The 21,360-nt window shown below is 47.8% G+C and overlaps 1 protein-coding gene across 2 annotated transcripts in view; it reads right to left on the reverse strand.

Annotated features, from left to right (window-relative positions):
* Positions 1 to 21,360, reverse strand: part of MRPS22 (mitochondrial ribosomal protein S22) — a 586,067-nt gene that overhangs the window by 13,862 nt on the left and 550,845 nt on the right. The gene's annotated exons all lie outside the window — the stretch shown is intronic.

The raw sequence follows: 21,360 nt of genomic DNA on the forward strand, positions 1-21,360 counted from the left end.
CCTTCATCTACAAGCAAATACACCACATAGGTTGTATAGAATTGAGAAGTACAGAATAATCCCAGCAAAGTGGGGGATGGAGGGTGGGTAACCTGGACTGCAACAGTGAATACACTCGGAACATCTACATTTATGGTAGGTACACAACTGTACTATGTTCATCGTGTTTCACTGTTGCAGTCATTACACTTGGGCAGAATTCCAAAGCTGAGGTTGGGTGGCTGGGTCTAGATTGGATTTGGCGAGGCTAACAAGCCCTGCAGAACTGCAGTGGCAAAGCCTGCTCTGGATTTGGAGTAGAGAGGTAGGTGGTAGTGCTTGGTAAAAGTGTGCACTGAGCTCCAGGTTGCAGCTTCTAATATGTCTTTGGTTGGTACCCCTTTGAGGAAAGCTGCTGCTCTGGTAGAATGCGGCCTAATGCCCTTAGGCACAGATTTGCCATGTTGTGCATAGCAGAAGCGGATGCAGTGTCCTATCCATTTGGAGATTGTCTGCTTTGTAATAGGCTTTCCTTGTGATCCTGCAGCATAAGCTACAAACAGTTGCTCAGTTTTTCTGAAAGCTTTTGTTTTGTCCAAGTAAAATTGTAGCTGCCTGTGTATATCCAAAGCGTGCAGAAGTCTCTCCCCTTTATTCTGGGGATTTGGGTAGAAAGTAGGTAAATTAATGGTTTGGTTTAAGGCCACATTGGAGACCACTTTTGACATGAATGTTGGGTTTGTCCTAAGAGAAACCCTGTCCTGATGAAAAATGAGGAAAGGTTCCACAGCCATCAATGCCTGTAACTCTGAGACTCTTCTTGCTCAAGTTATTGCTAGGAGCAGAGCAGTTTTCCATGATAAGAATTTTAGATCAGCTATGCTGGCTGGTTCAAATGGAGGCAGTGTTAGTTTTTCTAAAACAAAGTTGAGGTCCCAAGTAGGTACTGGTGCTCTCCTAGGGGGTCTTATATTCTTTGCCCCTCTGAGGTACTGTTGTAGTAGAGGATGTGAAAAAATAGGAAGATCCGTATTGTGATGAGCTGAAATGGCAGAGGCATGGATTTTAATAGATGAAAAAGATAGGCCTTTGTCCAACATCTCAGTCAGGTATTGCAAAATCTGAGGTATATTAGGGACTAGTGGGCCGAGCCCTTGTGCCTGGTTCCAAGCACAGAATCTCTTCCATTTTTCTGCATAAGATTTCCTAGTGCTGGGCCTCCTGGCTTCCAAAATTACATCCATAACAGCTTTAGAGAGAGGTGCAGTCTGAATGGCTACATTATTTGCCATGCTGCCAGGTTTAAGGTTCTGAGTTGACTGTGCAGAATCTGATTGTTTTGCTGTGTCAGAAGATGAGGGATTTGAGGTAGAGGCCAAGGTGGGCCTTGGGACAAAGTCTTTAGGATTGGGTACCAGTGCTGGTGTGGCCAGTCTGGTGCAATCAGTATCATTTTTGGCCTCTCGTCTGACTTTTAGAAGCACCTTGGTGAAAAGAGGCATTGGAGGGAAGGCACAGACTGTCAGGTTTTTCCAGCTGAATGATAGAGCATCCACTTTCCATGCTTGAGAGTGATAAGTCCTTGTGCAAAATTTCTGCATTTGGCAATTGTGAGGGGAGGCAAAAAGATCTATGTCTGGGCGTCCCCGTTTCCTTGTTATCACGTTGAACACTTGTGGATTTAGCTTCCATTTGTGAGGATCCATGAGATTTCTGCTTAGTTCATCTGCCAGTGTATTTTTTGTTCCTGGCAGGAATTGTGCTTGCAGATGTACCTGGTAGGTCAGTGCTGTGTTCCACAAAGTCATGACTTGTCTGCATAGGGGGTAGGAATGTGTGCCCCCTTGCTTATGTACCACATAACTGTGGTATTGTCCATCTTTATTAGTAGTTGTCCTGGATGTATTAGGTCCTTGAAGGCTGTCAGGGCATTCTGTACAGCTAGCATCTCTTTTTGATTGATGTGAGGATGCACTTGCTCCTTGGGCCACGTGCCCTGAATACATTTTCCTGCCATATGTGCTCCCCAGGCATAATCCGAAGCATCCGTTGTTATTGTCTGCCTGGCTGTAGGTAAGGTGAAAGGCTGTCCCTTGTTGTGGTGACAGGCCTGGGACCACCATCAAAACTCCTGTTGTAGACAGGGAATCAAGGTTATGATTGTCTCTAGGCTGTGACAATGCTGAGTCCAAACACTTTTTAGATACCATTGTAGTCTCCTCATATGCAGTTTTGCATATGGAATTAGCAGAATGCAGGATGCCATGAAACCCAGGGCCTGCAGAATTTTTCTTGCAGGGAGCTGGGTCTTTGTTGCCATCATTTGAAAGTAATGAGTCAGTTGCCTTTGTTTGTCTAGCGTGAGATAAGCCACCTGGGCAGTTGTATTTAAGCTTGCACCCAGGAATATTATCTCTTGAGAGGGCACTAGTTTTGATTTCTTTTTGTTTACTGTGTACCCTAGGCAAATTAGCAATCTTTTTACAAACGCCAGGTGCTTTAGAAGAATGTCCTTGCTCTCTGCTTGAATAAGGCAGTCGTCCAAGTAGGGATAAATTTGAATTCCTTTTTGTCTGCAAAATGCAATTACTTGTGCCAAGCATTTTGTGAAGACCCTGGGCGCAGTAGATAAGCTAAAGGGCAGTTCAGAGAATTGGTAATGCATTGAGCCTGCTATAAATCTGAGGTATCTTCTGCACGATTGTCTGATTGGGACGTGCAGGTATGCCTCCTTGAGATCCAAAGTAACTAGCCAAGCCTCCTTGCCCAACATGGGCAGAAGTTGTTGAAGTGTTAACATTTTGAATTTTGGAACATCCAGGAAAGTATTTAGGATTGACAGGTCCAGTATTGGCCTCCAGGCTTTGTCTTTTCTGGGTACTAAGATGATGAAATCTATGTTGGGTAGATGAAAGCGCTCAACTTTTGTTTTGTATGTTAATAAAAGAAGTTCATTGTGATACTTTCGTGGATCGTGGTTTGTTCTGGGAACAGTTTTTGGTTCTGTTTTTCTTCAAGGTCTGAAAACACCCTCAGAAGCCAGTGCCTGCTCAGCGGCTTCGGACCCATCTGAGGGTATAGTTTCTGTAGGCCCAATACCTTGAGTTTCCATAGGCCTCGGTGTCTCCACGTGGCTGTCGGTTAGGGCCTGTGGCTCTGAGGTAGCGGGTGTCAGGGGCTGCGAAAGCACCTCACTGAGAACTGGCGACTGGCCTAGAAGAGGCTTCGTCGTCAGTTTTGGAACTCGGATGCCTGTCTTTTTCTTTGTCTTTGCGTTTTTTATACATTCTGGTCGCTGGTTGTTCCGACGGCATTATATAATAAAATTTTCGTCCAAAATAATGTAAAGCAAAATCAAACCGATGTTTAATAGTGCGTTTATTGAATCTAGCACAAAACCGACAACTAAAACCGACAACTAGTAACGTCGTGGTCAGGGCCTAGGCAAGGAATACAGTAAGAGTGAAAGTCCTTATGAGGTATTTGCTTTCCACAAGAAATACAATTATTAACTTTTACTGACATCGGTCTGGAGCAAGAACAAGTTTTCCCAACGGGGTACTTAGCTTTATTGAAGACTTCGGTTCTGAAATTCAATTTTGAAAATCTCAGGAGTCGGCTGACCGGCACTTGTGAATTGCTTTTGCTTCGGGCACCGCATGGCAAGAAAGACTGAAGAAAATGGCGTTGGTTGCAGTTTTTATACCCCTGGCGTACTGACGTCAGGGAAGAGGCAACAACAACCGACGCCGGACCAAGACTTTGGAACTCGGGCCGACTGTGGGTCACCTGCCAGCAGGATAACCCAAGTGTAATGACTGCAACAGTGAAACACGATGAACATTGTACCCAACACTTTAGTCATAGATGACTCTATAGTCAGGCACACTGATGTCCCACTCACCAGGCTGAACAAGGAGAACATTACAGTCAGCTGCCTGTCGGGTGCCAGGATCCGCCACATAAAGCATGCACTCAAGTCACTTCACAAGTACAAATATGACTCTGTCATTGTCCATGTTGGAGTGAATGACATGAGACGTACCTCCCTGGACTACATGAAAAGAGACATGGAACAGCTCTTGGATCATGTGGCCCAGGCAGGTACGACCCTAGCCCTGAGTAGCATCCTGCTTTCACCCAGAATGATGCCACAGTATAAGGACAAAATGACTGACTTCAACAATTGGCTAAGCTTCTGGTTTCATTCAAAGGGGATCCAGTATCTGTCTGCCTGGGACGACATGATCGACAAACCATGATGCTTTGCCAGAGACGGTCTGCACCTGTCGCCCCTGGGATTCAGGTTACTGGCTAAAGCACTTGCCACCCCTATAGTGCCTTTTTAGGCAAGGTTCAAAGGCCAAAACCACCACCATAACAGTCACAAGAATGCAAAATCTGAAGGTAATGCTACTCAATGCTAGAAGTCTAAACCTCAAAATGCACTCACTCAAAGCACTCCTTAAAATGGAGAACATCGACATTTATGCAGTAACAGAGACATGGTTCAAGTCTCCGGAGAGCAGCCCTGCACTACCAGGCTATAAATCATACCACACATTTCAGCCCCAGAACTCAGACCGAAGCCCTAAGGGAGGAGGTGTCTCCATATTCATAAAGGATGTGCACACCTCCAGACTAGTAGCCCACACAACGCTTCAGAGATACTTCTGGTTCAACTAACAGATCCCCCCACCCCCCCCAGACCCCCCTCTCCATCCTGAGCAGCACTGGAAAAAAAAAGGTTCAACCAACAACCAACCTTACTCTGGGTGACTTCAATTACCCCACCATTAACTGAGAAAACTACTCCAGTACCAATGCACTTGCTCAACGTTTTGTGGAATTCTCATTCATACCCCCCACTAGGGGCAACAACATCCTTGACCTTGTTATCACTAACATGGGCGACCGCTGCTCTACACCATGAGTTAACTCCTCCCTGGTCTGATCTGACCACAAGCTAATCACCATGGATAGCCACATCCCACCCACACACCCCCTGTAAAAGTAACCACCATGAATAACTTCTCCAAAGCAAACTTTGGCCTACTAAAATCAGAAGTGGATAACTTCACGACACCTATGCAAATGGAAAATAGGTGCATGACCACTGAATAATACACCTATGCACTGCACAAACACATACACAAATGCATGGAACGGGCCATACCCAACAGAACCAAGATGCTCTCCTCCAAAATAAGGAAGCCAATCTGGTGGCCCGCTACCATAAACAAACTCTACAACAGAAGGAATAAATTGTTGCAGAGAAAAGTGAAGTCCCAAGACTGGAAAAATGTCCTTGCTAGCCACAACAAAAAACTGAGCTCCCTCATCAAATCTTCTAAAGCTAGCTACAAAAACTAAATTTCAGCAGATACCAAAGACAACCACAAAGCCTTCTATAGTTATGTCAAGAATCTACATGGCAATACTCAGATTTGCTCTGAGCTACAGCACAATGTTAACTCCTATACTGAGCCAACCGACATTGCCAATATACTGGCCGACAGATTCAGTGCAAACACCCCCCTTTCACCCCCTAAAGGGCCAATCATAATACCGGAGGAATGCCATGTAGCCAATATTACTGTTGCACAGGTTAAAACCGCACTGTCCAAGGCTGAGAATACAACTTCCATGGGACCTGATAATATACCTGGCTGTGATCTACATGAATTACAAAGTGAACTAGCACCACACCTGTGTGCTCTGTTCAATTACAGCCGCACTTCAGGTTTTGTCCCTACTGATTGGTGCACTGCTACGGTCATCCCACTTCACCAAGGGGGAGCAACTACAGACCCTGGGAACTACCTCTCCATCAGCCTGACGAGTCTGGTGTGTTGACTATGGAGTGCATCATCATGAACCTTACAAATAGGGACATTGGGAATCTCCAAACTCTACATCCCACGCAGTCTGGATTTGTGAAGGGTAGATCATGTCTGCTCAACCTGGTAGACTTCTTCGAGTCTGTCACCAGAGCTGTAGATGTAGGCAAGGTAATTCACACAGCCTATGTCGAACTGGCCAAGGCCTTCAATACCATTCCTCATTCAGGGATCATAGATAGACTCAGGCATAAACCCCTATGTTACAAGGTGGGTGGCAAACTGGCTCACTGATAGAACCCACTCTGTGAAAGTAGCAGACTCCAAGTCTGACTACTGACCAGTCACTGGTGGTGTCCCACAGGGATTGGTCTTGAGTTCTCTTCTGTTTGGCATCTACGTCTCTGAAGTCCAGGCCAACACAAAGGGACTCTGGCTGACCAAGTTTGCTGATGACTGCAAACTGGGAGTCATTACTGAATCTCCAAGAGATAGACATTCTACAAAAAGACCTCACAGACCAATGACTGGTGCCAGAACCATGGCCTTAAGCTCAATGCCAAAAAATGCATAGTCATTCCCTGTGGGAAAAACTCGGTGCCCATGAACTACCACTAAACACTAAAGGTGTAATAGGAGATTTGGGAACACAGGTTGATAGCAGCCTCTCCTTTGGCAACCACATTGCCACTGTGGTCAGAAAGTCCTTCTATGTGGCACATCTCATTAGAAAGGGTTTTGCATTCAGAAGAAAGAAGTTACAGTCTCCCTCTACTCTTCCCTCATTAGACCTACTATAGAGTACAATGCCCCATTTGGCATGTACCTCTCGCTAGACACCTACAACAATTGGAAAGGCCACAAAAATACCTCACTAAGAGGATCTTAGGACTTAAACACATGCCCTACATGGACAGACTCAAAAAAAGTACAGTTGTGTACACTTATCATAAATGTAGATGTTCAAGTGTATTCACTGTTGCAGTCATCACATTTGGGTTATCTGCTTGAAGTAGCCCTCAGTCGGCCTGATTATCGAAGTTTTGGGTCCTGCGTTAGTTGCTGTCTCATCTTCCATGACATCAGGTAGTCAGGGGTATAAAGCATGCAGCCGACGCCATTACATCAGATTTTCTTGCCCCAGATGCCAGGTTCCCCCTAATGGGAAGCAATTAAATATATATAAACAAGGTTATACCTCCAACAAAAAAGCAAATACACCAAAAAGCTTTTAAGCACAGTAAAAAGGAATAGAGGTATAGCTAAAATAAGTCAGGGGGCTGCAGGGAGGGTAACCAGGACTGCAACAGTGAATACACTCTAACATCTACATTTATGGTAAGTGTACACAACTGTACTATGTTCTTCATGTTTCACTGTTGCAGTCATCACATTTGGGTATATTCCCAAAGCTAAGGATGGGAGGAGGCATTTAGAAAACATTAGGAACAGCTACAAGGCCCTGCAAGACTGCAGTGGCAAAACCAGCTCTGGAATTAGAGAAAATTGGCAAATGGTAATGCCTGGTGAAAGTATGTACAGAACTCCAGGTAGCAGCTTCTAGGATGTCCCTGGTAGGGACACCTCTGTGAAAGGCTATAGAGTTAGATGCAGCCCTGGTTGCATGAGGTCTTATCCCCTATGGGGTAGGTTTTCCATGGTGCTTATAGCAGAAATGAATGCAATGGCCTATCCATTTAGAAATGGTTTGCTTTGAAATGGCCTTTCCCTCTACCCCGCAGCAAATGCCACCAACAGCTATTCAGATTTCCTGAGAGGTTTAGTCCTGTCCAAGTAAAATCTAAGTTGTCTGCGCACATCTAAGGAGTGCGGTATCCATTCCCCTTTGTTCTGTGGATTAGAAAAGAAGGTTGGCAAATGAATGGACTGATTAAGAGCCATACTGGACACTTCCTTGGGCATGAAGGAGGGATTGGTCCTGAGGGACACCCTGTCCGCATGAAAGATGAAGACAGGCTCCACTGCCATAAGGGCCTGTAATTCAGACACCCTTCTAGCTAAAGTGATGGCTAAAAGGAAGGCTGTTTTCCAAGAAAGGAATTTCAGCTCTGCACTTGCAGCTGGCTCAAAAGGAGGTAGAGTAAGTTTTTCCAATACAAAGTTAAGAACCCAGGCTGGAGTAGGGGCTCTCCTGTGTGGTCTTAAGTTTTTGGCCCCTCTCAGGAACTGCTTGAGCAGAGGATGAGAGAAGAGTGGTGGTTCTGTGCTGTAATGAGCTGAAATGGCTGAGGCATGAATTTTGATGGAAGAAAAGGAAAGGCTCTTGTGAAGCATCTCAGTTAAGTATTGAAGAATCTGAGGTAAACTGGGCACTGTTGTGCCCATCCCCTGAGTTTGGTAACAGGAACAGAATCTTTTCCATTTTTCAGCATAAGATTTTCTAGTACTAGGCCTCCTTGCCTCCAGAATGACATTCAACACTTGTTTACTGAGGGATGGTAACGGAGAGATCAGGTAATTAGCCAGGCTGCCAGGTTCAGGGTTTGAAGCTGAGAGTGCAGAATCTGGCCCTTCTGCTGGGACAGAAGGGGAGGGGTCTGAGGCAGGTACCATAGTGCCAACAGTGACACACTGCATAAGAGGGGGTACCAGTGTTGGTGTGGCCAGTCTGGTGCAATCAGTATCGTCCTTGGTTTGTCCTGTTGATCTTTAGTAGTACCTTGGAGAGGACAGGCAGAGGAGGAAAGGCATAAACTGATAGATTTTTCCAGGTGAAGGACAAGGCATCCACTTCCCAAGCTTGATTGTGAGGAGTCCTTGTGCAGAATTTGTCCAATTGGTAGTTCTAGGGGGAAACAAACAGGTCTCACTCTGGGCACCCCCATTTGTTTATCAACATGTTGAATGTCTTTGGTTCCAGTTTCCACTCGTGTGGGTCCATGAGATTTCTGCTTAGATCGTCTGCCAGTGTATTTAGCTTTCCTGGCAGGAATTGAGCCTGTAGGTGCACTTGGTAGCTGAAGGCAGTGTTCCACAGAGCCAAGGCTAGTCTGCAGAGAGGGTATGAGTGGGTTCCCCCCTGCTTGTTTATGTACCACATAACAGTGGTGTTGTCCGTCTTTACCATTAATTGTCCTGGAAGAATGTGCATTTCACTTGGGTTCCATTTGCCCTGAATGCACTTCCCTGCCAAGTGAGCCCCCTGTGCATAGTCTGATGCATCTGTTGTTAGGGTTTGGGCGGCAGGGGGTAGAGTGAATGGCAGTCCCTTGTTTTGGTGGCAGGCTTCTGCCCATCAAAGGAACTCTAACTGTAGGCAAGGTATGACAGGAATCATTGCTTCTAGATCCTGAGAATGTTGACACCACAGGCTTTTTAAATACCATTGTAGTTTCCTCATATGCAGTCTTGCATATGGAATTAGGAGAATGTAGGAGGCCATGAACCACAAGGCTTGCAGTATTTGTCTTGCAGATAGCAAGGTCTTTGTGGCCATTAGTTTGAAGTAAGCTGTCAAATGAATTTGTTTCTCTGGCGTGAGGAAAGCCATCTGGGAAGTTGTGTTCAAGCTTGCTCCCAGGAATACAATTTGTTGGCAGGGTACCAGATGTGATTTCTTTTTGTTTATGGTGTACTCCAGAGAAGTTAGCACTTTTTGTACAAACGCAAGATGATTCAATAGTATGTCCTGGCTTTCTGCCTGAATTAGACAATCGTCCAGGTATGGGTATATTTGAATATTTCTTTGCCGGCAAAAAGCAATGACTGGAGCTACGCACTTTGTGAATACCCTGGGTGCAGTAGATAAGCCAAAGGGCAGTGCAGAGAACTGATAGTGCATGAAACCCTGCTTTGAAGTGCAGGTATCTTGTGCAAGATTCCCGATTGGGATGTGCAGGTTGGCTTCCTTTAAATCCAGTGTTGCCAACCAGGCATCCTTGCCTAGCATAGGAAGTAACTGGTGAAGAGTTAACATCTTGAATTTTGGGATCACCAAAAAAGTGTTTAGTATAGAAAGATCCAAAATAGGACGCCAGGAGTTGTCTATTCTGGGCACCAGGAAAAGTCTTGAGTAGAAACCTTGTCCCCTTTCCTCTTCTGGGACAGTTTGAATAGCCCTTATACTTAAGAGAGAGAGAGAGAACTTGCTTTTGAGCCTCTGCTCACTGATTTAGGGGTAGATCTGGCCAACCGTTTGGGGTTGGTAAAGTGTGGCAGTGGAATCTGTATCCTTGGGAAACCATATTTAAAACCCATTTGCCCTGGGTAATGAGTTCCCAGTTTTTTGCCTGCAGAGCAATTTTCCCCCCTAAAGGAGTAGTCAGCTGAGAAGGGCTTGGAAGTTTCAAAGTTAAGTCACTGAGACAGTTTACCACAAGGGGGAGTCTTACTACTCCCTGCTTTGGAAGTGGGAGCCCCCCACTGCTTAGTCTTGTGCACACCTTGGGACTGAAGCCTGAGTGTTCTGCGGGTTCTGGGTTTGGACTGAGAAGGCCTGGAAGAGGCAGGAAAGGACCAATTCTTAGAGGGACAATGCCTACTAAATTGTGGAGGCTGTACTTGCAAAAAATCTTTAACAGTTTGCATAGATTTAGCTTTTTAAGTACTACTTCTGCTTTGTTGCCAAACAGGCGGTCCTGGTTTAAAGGAACATCCAGCAATTTAGCTTTAACATGATTTGGTAAAGATTGCTCCTTAAGCCAAGCATGCCTTCCAAGTACAGACCCAGTGACAGCAGCCCTGCAAGATGCCTCTTGTGAATCAAAACCACATTGAAAAGTATATTTTCCAACTTGTTCAGTAGAATGCATTAGCACAGTCAGGAATCATCATCATTTTCTGTTTAAGCAATCCAATAATATGCTGCTGATACTTTAACATATGAAACTGGCAGTTTAAGGCTCTAATGGCCAAGGTTGCAGAAGTGTATATCTTTTTACCCCATCTATTCAGCGCCCTGGAATCTCTATCAGAGAGGATTTTTTGCAGTAGTAGCCTTAATGCCCTTGGGTCCCTGTGAAATGGTCTTAGGATCCGTAGTGGGATTTTTAAAGAGGAACTTATGAGAGTTAGGAACCCTGTAATATCTATCTGGTTTTCTGGGAGCAGGAGGTAAGGAGTCAGGGCCAAGCTAGACTCCGAAAAAGCATCATCAACAATGTCCAGTACAGGGGGGATAGCTAAAGGCCTGTGTTGGGGCAGGAGTAAGAAATCCCTAAGCCTCTTTTTAGAATCAGAGTAATCCTGGCTTTCCCAGCAAAAATGTTCACTAAGAGTAAGCAAGGTTTCACCAAAAGAGAAATCCTCTGGAGGGGAAGCAGAGGGAATAGAGTCCTCTGCATCAGAATCCTCAAAGGTAGGTAAGGGTAAATCCTGTTCATTAGAGGAAACAGAAATTTCAAAATCCTGATCAGAAGAATCATAAGCAAATTCAGTCCTAGGTCTCTTAGAAGGGAAGGTTGGCTTCCCCTGATTAAAGTAATAAGGTCTTCAGCCATTCTTATCATTTGTTTTTTAGGCATAGAGACCTTACCATGCTGTCTGGGTGTCGGTTTTCTAGGCATGGATCGAGTTTTAGGCCTTGAAGAAGAAGATGGTGTCGGTTTAATATGCAAGTCAGTAGGCCTGAATACACCCTCAGAAGCTGGTGCCTGCACAGCGGCTTCCGGACCCATCCAAGGTAAAGACATCTGCAGGTTACACAGATGAAGCATCTTGCGGCATACTGGACTTCAAATGGGTCTCAGTAGAGGCCTGCGAATCTGAAGTAGCGGGTATCAGGGGCTGCGAAAGCGCCTCACTGAGTACTGGCGAACTGGTGACTAGCTTAGAAGCATTGTCGGCAGCTTTGGACCTAGGCGGCCTGTGTCTGTCTTTTTTTTATATTTTTTCGGAATGTCGGTAGTCGGGTGGCTTACCGAAGCCATATCTGGATAATTGAACAGAGTACCAAAATATTTGGAAGAGTAAATATACAGACGATGAATAGTTCATTGTTTAAATAAGGCACAAAACCGACAGAGAGGTACGTCGTGGTCGTAGGCAAGGAATAGAGTATGAATGAAAATCTTTCTGAGGTATTTGCTTTCCACAAGAAATACAATTACTGACTTTTACTGACATCGGTTTAGAGCAAGAAAAAGTTTCCCCAAGGGGGTACTTAGCTTTAGTTGAAGACTTTGGTTCTGAAACTCGAAAATAAGAAGTTATGTACTCACCATAACGTTCCATCTGAGTAGGTAAACTTCATTTGTCAGCAACCTATGGGTTATCAAATCCATATCGGATCCGAGCCGGCAGTTTCCAACAGCTGAGCTCCGAGCTCCTCCCCCCTACACATAATCCCCTGCCATCCCTGCCTGACCTCAGATCGAGTTTGCCTAAAAGCAACACCTGCAATATCAGAGAAGAGGATCACCTCTATAGACTAACCTGGATACAATCCGTCATGACACAGGAATACCATGAACATCCAAGTAGGGCAGGGGGACGGAGGGAGGGACGGTTGCTGACAAATGAAGTTTACCTACTCAGATGGAACGTTATGGTGAGTACATAACTTCTTAATCTGAAGTAGTTAACTTCATTTGTGCATCAACCTATGGGACAGAGTCCCCAGCTACCTGAATCTTGGGTGGTCCTCATGGAAGGATGTTCCGGAACACTGCGGAGCCAAAGGATGCTCTCCCTCTGGAGACAAAATCCAACTTATAGTGGTTTATAAATGTATGAGATGAAGCCCACGTGGCTGCTGAGCAAATGTCATCCAAAGATACTCTAGCACGAAAATCAGCGGAGGTAGAAATAGACCGAGTAGAATGGGCACGGACTCCCTGAGGTGCAGGCTGGCCAGAACTCTCATAAGCCAGAAGAATGCACTGGGAAATCCACCTGGACAGTGTGACTTTCGAAACAGGTTTCCCCAGACTAGGTTTAGCAAAGGATACAAACAGCTGGTCTGACTCCCTATGACCAGCTGTTCTGTGTAAACAGAATCGTAGTTGTCTGTGTACATCTAAGGAATGTAACTTGTACTCACCCTTATTCTGATAATTGGGAAAGAAGACTGGTAAATTAATAGACTGGTTGATGTTAGATTCGGACGCAATTTTGGGCAGAAAGAAGGGATTGGTCCCGAGGGATACTCTATCTTTGTGGAAGGTCAAGTATGGTGTCTTGGCGCAAAGGGCTTGAAGTTCTGAAACCCTTCTTGCTGAAGTAATGGCAACAAGAAAAGCTGTTTTCAGGATAAGAATTTGAGATCCACCGAAGCTGCTGGCTCAAAGGGAGAAGTTGTTAAAGCCTGGAGTACCAGCGCTAAATCCCAAGGAGGGACTACATCCTTCACCGGGGGTCTTAGTAAGAAGGTGCCTTTTAAGAAGGCCTTACACAATCTGGATGAGGTCAAAGGACCCAGATCACATCCAACATGGTAATGAGAGATAGCTGCCAATTGTACTTTGACTGTGGAGGAGCTAGCACCTTGGTCAAATAACCCTGATAGAAAGTCTAATATTGCTGGCAACGGAGCTGTAAAGGGGTCTAAGTTCTGATGCTCCACCCAGATAGAAAAACGTTTCCATTTGCTATTATAAACCCTTCTAGTAGATGGCTTGTGAGCAGCTACTAGGATGATTTTGACCGGGGAAGAGATACCGGGAGCCCTAGCTAACAGTGGAACTGGATCAACCAAGCCGTGAGCTTGAGATTGTTCAGGTTCGGGGCCGGCAGGCCCAATGGGTGAGAGATCAGATCCGGAATGGGATCTAGAATCCAGGGAGGATTCACCAGATGAGACCATAGATATGGGAACGAAGCCTGACGAGGCCAGAATGGGGCAATGAGGATTATTCTGCTCCCTAACCGTCTGGCTTTCTGTAGAAACTTCAGCATCAGGGGAAGTGGAGGGTAAGCATAAAGTAGACCGGGTGGCCAAACATGCACCAGAGCGTCTCTTGGAGATTCCCCGGGTGGGGGAATTAGAGCGAAGTAGTCGTTGCACTTTGTGTTTGAGGGAGAGGCGAAAAGATCGCAATGAGGTTGACCCCATTTGGAGAAAATCTGCTTCGCTACTTTGAGATTCAGAGACCACTCGTACGGCGAGAGGATGGTGCGACTCAATCTGTCCGCTAGGATGATGGACCATCCCGGAATGTGCATCGCTATGAGAAAACGGTTGGTGGAAATCGCCCATTCCCACACTCTCTTGGCCTCTCGACAAAGTGGATAGGACCTGGTTCCCCCTTGTTTGTTGATATACCAGACGACTGACATGTTGTCCGTCTGGATCACAATTTTCCAGAAGGGAAGATGACTCTGAAGTGCTTGCAACGCTAACAGTACCACCCTCATCTCTAGGACACTGATATGCAGTGAGGTCTCCACATGGTTCCACGTGCCTTGGACGGTCCTGCCCAAGCAATGCCCTCCACCTGAGGCGAGTGGCGTCTGTGGTCACTGTGGCTAAGGGAGGGGACATAGAAAAGGGGCGCCCCTTCTGGAGGTCCGGAGACTGGAGCCACCACAAGAGGGCTTTCCTGCAAACCCTGCTGAGAGGAACAGGATGGGTCAGGGGGTAATGTAGGAAGGAACATTGGACTTGGAGGATCCATTGCAGGATTCTCATATTTAGGTGCGCCATGGGCAAAAGGTTGATGGTTGCCGCCATCGAGCCTAAGGTCCTCAGGACCAATTCCGCCGGAGGAGCTGGGCAACGAAGAATGGCCTGCACATGAAGTTTTAGAGACTGCAGCCGGTCCGGAGTCAAGAAGGCTATAAGCTTATTTGTGTTCAACCTGGCTCCGATGAAATCTATTACCTGAGTCAGAAGAAGGGAAGAATTTCGCACACTGATCGTGATCCCCAACCGGGGAGCTAGGTGAAGAAAATAATTCCTGGCCGTGGAGAGTAGATGCCTTGTGGGGGCGGTCAGGAGCCAGTCGTCCAGGTATGGAAAGACCTGAATTCCCTGGAGTCTCAGGTGGACCGCTACCACAGTTAACACCTTGGTGAACACCCTGGGGGCTGTGGTGAGACCAAAGGGGAGGACCCTGAATTGGTAATGGCTGGCTCCTAGCCTGAAGCAGATAAACCTCCTGGACCGTCTGTCCATCAAGATGTGGTAGTACGCGTCCTTGAGGTCTATGGAGCACATCTAGTCATTCTCCTGCAAAAGGGGGAGAATGGATTGAAGGGTGACCATCCGGAACTTTTCTTTGGTTACCACCAGGTTCGAGAGAGAAAGGTTGAGGATTGGTCTTAAGTCCCCCATCTTTTTTGGCACCAAGAAGAACCTGGAGTAAAAGCCTGATCCATACTGGTCTAGGGGGGCATGCCAGATCGCTCCCTTTTCTAGCAGCTGCTGAATTTCTGCGGCTGCGGCCTCCCTCTGATCGGGTGGGACATCGGGGAGGGATGTGGGTCCGAGAGGGGGATGGAGAAACGGAATCTCATAGCCTCTGGATATAATCCGAAGCACCCAGCGGTCTGTTGTGATGGACTCCCAAGCTGCTAGGTGCCTCGAGAAATGCCCCCCGACTGCCTCCAGAGTGGAGCAGTCGGGTAACCCCTCAGGGTTGCTGCGTGGGCCGATCAGAGAAAGGTTCTCTGGACCCAAAGTTTTTCGGGCCCCCTCTGCCTCTAGGGCGGCGTCCACCCTGTCTTCCTCTGCCCCTGAAGGACGGGGGGCCTGAGCGAAATGGGACTGCTGAGACTTCAGGAACCACATCTTCTTCTGTCCCTTTTGGTTCTTGGAGAAGGACCTCTGGGGAGCAGAGAAGTGTACTCCGACGGCAGACAGCGTCTTCCCATCTTTCTCGCTCTGGACCAAGGTGTCGCGTACGGTCTTGCCAAAGAGGGCAGAACCATCAAACGGGGCATTAGCGAATGACGCCTTAAAGGGTTCCGCAAAATCACAGTGGCGGAGCCACACCTGTCGCCTTAGGACGACGCCCGCTCAGCTAGCTCTAGCGGCTCCCTCTGTAGCATGGGATAGTAGCCGCAAAGAGGTATTGGAAATAGACCTGAGAGTGGCCATTCGGGTAGAGTAAACTTGTTTGTCCTCTGCCGACATGGACTCTGGGGGTGACCCAGTATACTCTTTGATAAAGTCCCGCTGGAGTCGTATTACATGTGCCATGTAGTTCAGCGGCCTTACCAAGAAGGTGGCTGAAGCAAACACCCACTTCCCCAAGCGGTCCATCGCCCGAGACTCCTTGTCAGGAGGATGGACCGCGGGACTCTCCTGGGCTAGTTCCCTTTTAGTGGCAGCCACCAACATGGCATCTACAGGGGACCCCTTACTCCAATGTGAGCTGTCCGGCCTCTTGGGAACGGGCTCCACAGTGTCCGGCTCCTTCCATGCCCTTGTAGTGATCAGGTCTACCAGGGGGTCGGCTGGAGGCGACACCCAAGAGGTAGGCCTGCTTCAAACGCCTCCAGAAACATGGACTTGTCAGAGGTAGGCTTTGGGGCAGAACACCCCCCTCTAATCCTGAGCATCTCCATGATGTCTCCAAATGAGACGTCTTTGGGGGATGATTTTGGGGAGCTTTCCCCTTCCTCCAAGTCCGTTTCCTCTGTCAAGGACTCAGGGGAGTCCAAGTGCCTCCTTTTGCACTTGCGTTTGTGAGGGACTTCCTTGGGTGGGCTGTCCGAGGAGGTCTCGCCAACCACATCCTGTTCCAAAAAGGGAACGATCTGGGACGTAAGAGCAGGCTGTCACTGGGGCCAGGTGACGGAAGTCGGGCCCGTCTGAGAGGGAGTGCAGGGTGGGGCCGTAGCTAGGGCCGGGGGCCTGGAGTCCCTCGACAGAACCCTCTCGACCACGTCGAAAGCCGAAGGAGAGCAGACCCTCCCTCGGATCCGACGCATGTATCGAAGCCGGCGCCGAGGTGATCGGATCCGAAGGGGCAGCATGCTCCGACCTGGACGGAGCTGAAGGCATACTAACCTTCTCGGATCCGAAGCTCAGCTCTCGGCTCCGAGAGCTGGGATCCGCAGAAAAGGGACCAGACAGACACGAGGGTGCCATTGGCGCCAAAGCACTCAACTCTATCGGCGCCGACAGTTCCCCGGCTCCAACGCTAGTCGGCTCCGAAGACCCCGAACCCGGGAAGTGGGTCGGGGAAGGAGCAATCGGGACAAAACGGGGGGGGGCAGGAGCACTCCCATCTGCAGCTGGGCCTGGAGGAACCTTCACATCATCCGGTCGAAGTCTGCATCAGTTAAACTTTTTGTGGACCTAGAAGAGGCCACCGAGGCAGGACGGGAGTGCCGCCTCGATGACCTCAAAGGTGACTGGGACTCCTCCTCCAGCCCCGTCGAGAAGCAGAGTGAATGGAGCTGGGAAGGAGAAGGCTCGGAGGTCTCGGGTGGAGAAGCCCGCTTGGCTGGTAGAGCCGATGCAGAGGCTTTGGCCCGCCGCTTGTGATGCTTCTCTCTGCGCTTCTCTCTTCTGGCTTCCCTATCCTCTTGGCCAAAGGTGGGAGGTTGAGTCCCGGCCAAGGGAAGGGAAGTAGCAGAAGGCGCTGCCGCAGCCGCGGCAGGAGCCACGGGGGGACCGGAGGCCGGAGCAGAGTCCGGGGGCAGAAGTCCCGCCAGAATTAGCTTCGACCTCCGGTCCTTGAGAGCCCTGGGGTTGAATGCTGCACAAATAGTGCAGCCGGATGACAGGTGTTCAACCCCAAGGCATAAAACGCACCGAGTGTGGCCATCCGCTGGGGAGAGCTTATGGCCACACTCGGTACATTTAGAAAAAAAAGTTTTGGGGACCTCTGCCATGGTAAACTAAAAACACACTCACTAGGCCCCAAAACCACACACACCCTAACGCTCTCACAAAAAAGGGGGGGTGGGTAATACGAAAAAAAGGGAATCTAACGACTACTTTAAGGTAACTATCCTAAAACAACTTCACATGCAAACTTTAGCTAAATCCAAAAAAGGAAAGATTTTTCTCACAGAAAAACGCTCTCTAAGGCCTGGAAGCTCGAGATCAAGCTGCTGGTGTAACCGCAGCAAACTAGATCTGAGGTCAGGCAGGGATGGCAGGGGATTATGGGTACGGGGAGGAGCTTGGAGCTTGGATCTCAGCTGTTGGAAACTGCCGGCACGTATCCGATATGGATCCGATAACCCATAGGTTGATGCACAAATGAAGTTAACTACTTCAGATCGAAAATTTCAGGAGTCGGCCGACCAGCACTTGCGAACTGCTTTTGCTTTGGGCACCGCACAGCAAGAAAGACTGATGTAATGGCGTCGGCTGCATGCTTTATACCCCTAACTACCTGACGTCATGGAAGATGAGACAGCAACCAACGCAGGACCCAAGACTTTGATAATCAGGCCAACTGAGGGCTACTGCAAGCAGATAACCCAGATGTGATGACTGCAACAGTGAAACACGAAGAACATCTGAAGTTATACTCTGTCTCATATCTCCTACTTAGAGGTGATCTCTGCTTAACCTACAAAGCTATGTCCGACCCAGCATTATTAGATATGCTGCATCTAAAGAAATCCCAATCCCTCCATACAACAAGCTCCAGAGATCTCAACCTCATTACCTCAATCAACAGAACATGCTGGAGGGACAGGTTAGTAACCCAGAGACTGCCCATGCTCTGGAACAGACTTCCCATACAGGTCAAGCAGAGCACCTCACTAGCCCTCTTCAAGAGAAATCTTGAAGAGTGGATGGGAAATAGAAAATTCACCCCGGGGATCACTCCAGTGGCCCTGCTTGATAGGGACACTAGAGGGAACTAACGTCGGACAGCACAATGCCAAGGAATGCTTTGGGCTAGGCTTGTAAATGCTCCAGGGTCATTAGCCTAGTACATACCTATGAAGCTAAATATGGTCTAGTTTGTAAAACTTGGTGAAGGTATGTACTGATGACCAAGTGGCTGCTTCCAGAATAGGTGTCCAGGCCTTTGAAGAAGGCTCCTGAGGAGGTCATAGCCCTGGTTGAGTGTGCCTTGACAGTGCATTGCAAAAATTTTCCATGGTATTGGTAGCAGAAGGTGATGGCTTTTGAAATCCATACCAAGATAGTCTGTTTGGATACTGTCTTTCCCAAGGCTCTGGGATGAAAGGAGATAAAAAGTTGATCCGTCTGTCTGATAGACCTGGTTTTATGCAGGTAAAACCTGAGCTGTCTATGAACATCCAGGGAGTGAAGTACTCTCTCACTGTCCCCGTGTGGGTTAGGGAAAAAAAGTAGGTTAGAGGGATGGCCTGATTCAGGGACAGGTCATTCACCACCATGGGCATGAATGAAGGGCTAGTTATAAGAGTAACCCTGTCATTGTAGAAACTAGGAAGGGTGGGATGGCCATAAGGGCTTGTAGCGCTGAGACTCTTCTGGCTGATGTTAAGGCCATGAGTAGTACAGTTTTCCATGTACAATGTTTTAGAGAGGCTTTGTCTGCAGGCTCGAATGAAGGAAGCTTAAACTTTTGCAAAACATAGTTAAGGTCCCATAGTGGAGGGGGTGGTTTTCTGGGAGGTCTGAGTTGAAGCACACCTCTTGAGAAAAAGGTTAGCAGGGAGTCTGGATGCTAAAGGGGGGTCCAGAGGAAGGCATGCTGAAACTGCAGACAGGTGAGCCTTAATGGACGAAAAAGCCAAGCCTGACTGCAGTAGTTCACACAGGTAAGACAGGACTAAAGGAGTCTCACTCACAAGCGGGTCCAACTGTCTATTGTAACACCATATAGTAAACCTTTTCCACTTAGAAAGGTAGGATTTTCTGTTATTTGGTTTCCTAGCCTCCTGCAGGACATTTAGCACGTCCTCGTTATAAAGGTGTCTGAAAGGGATCAGAATCCTAATCAACCACAGGGTGAGGTGAAGTAGCTGCCACTGTGGATGTATCTGGGACCCCTTGTGCTCTGTGAGAAGGTCCACTCTGAGGGGTAACTTGTGGTGATTGCCCTTGGACAGTTGTAGAAGAAGGGGGAACCAGTGCTGTCCTGGCCAGTAGGGAGTCTCCAACAAGATTTTTGGTCTGTAATGCTGGATTTTCTGAATTAGTGGGAAGGGGGGGAATGCATACAGAAACTTCCCAGTCTATGAAATTGAAAAGGCATCTGTTTTTAGTGCATGTGGGTCTAGTATCCAGGTGCAAAAACCAGGAAGTTGCCTCTTGATGGAGGAGGCAAACAGGTCTATTTGAGGAATACCCCACCGGTGGACCAAATCCAGGAAGACAGCCCTGTGAAGCATCCATTTGTGGTTGCATGTGATGGCTCTGCTAAGATAATCTGCCTGGAGTTGAGAAGAGGGGGATGTAGACCACCTGCAGAGTCACTCCCTGTGTGGTGGCCAGTTCCTATACTAGAAAAGCTAGTATGCAAAGGAGGTATGACTTTTTCCCTCCCTGTTTGTTGAGGTACTACAGAACCGTGGTGTTGTCTGTGAAAATCTTCAGGGGACCCTGATGGAGATAGGGTAGGAAGGCTCGAAGAGACAGAAGAATTGCCCTCATCTCTTGAAGATTGATGTGTTTTCATCTGTATGGCTGTGGCCACAGGCCCTACACTTTTTGATGGCCCAGAGTTGCTCCCCAGCCCAAATCTGAGGCATGTGTATGCATGACCTGTGTGGGCGGGGGTGGTTGGAGAGGAAGACCTGGGTTGTAGGTCACTTGTGCCATTGGATTTCTAGTTCGAGGCAGAGAAGGAGGGGGTCTTGTACTCGGGAGGGTGGGAGTGCTGTGTCCAGACTCACTGGAGATACCATTGTAGTTTTCTCATATGCAGTCTTGCAAGGGGTAGCATAGGGATAGTGGCTGCCATGTAGCCCAGGAACTTGAGGTGCTGCCTTTTAATTTATTTAATTTATTTAACATTTGTTAACAGGGAAAGTCTGACTTGGAACAAAGCCAATTTTCAGCGGAGGCCCAGGGAGAAATGCTCCAGCCACATGTCTTTATAATATGGGAGGAAACCCACACGAATGCAGAGAGGACATGCAGACTCCACACAGAAGGCACCCCAGCAGAGAATCCAACCGGAGAACCTCTTGCTGTGAGGTGACAATGCTACCGCTGCACCACTGCGCCTTGCTGTTAATTCTGTGTGTTGGAGGACCTGAAGCAAATGTTCTGTCAGGATTTCCACCTTTTTGGGTGGAAGAAAGGCTTTCATGACGTCTGTGCGAATTCTGCACCTGAGGAAGACAATGTCTTGAGTGGGCTCCAGGTGGGATTTTGGTGAATTCATCTGGAATCCCAGGGATTGTAAGAGGGACACAACAAAATGAATGTGTAGGTGGAGGTTCTCTTTGTTGTCTGCCTGAATCAGCAGGTTGTCCAGGTAAGGGAGTATGTGTATTCCCTTTGTCCTGCAGTAAGCAATAACTGCAGCCAAGCATTTGGTAAAGACCATAGGTGTGGTAGAAACCCCAAAGGGGCAAGGCAGAGAATTGAAAGTGAGAAAGGCCCATGTAGAACCTCAGGTATTTCTTATAAGTTGGTCTTACGGGGGATGTGAAGGTAAGCATCCTTTGCATCTAGGATAGCCATGAACCCTTGGGGAGGAGGAGGGGGAAGAGGGTAGGAAGAGTCAACATC

The sequence above is a fragment of the Protopterus annectens genome, chromosome 4.part1 (assembly GCF_019279795.1).
Source record: "Protopterus annectens isolate FY-2018-M chromosome 4.part1, PAN1.0, whole genome shotgun sequence".
NCBI lineage: Eukaryota > Metazoa > Chordata > Ceratodontiformes > Protopteridae > Protopterus > Protopterus annectens.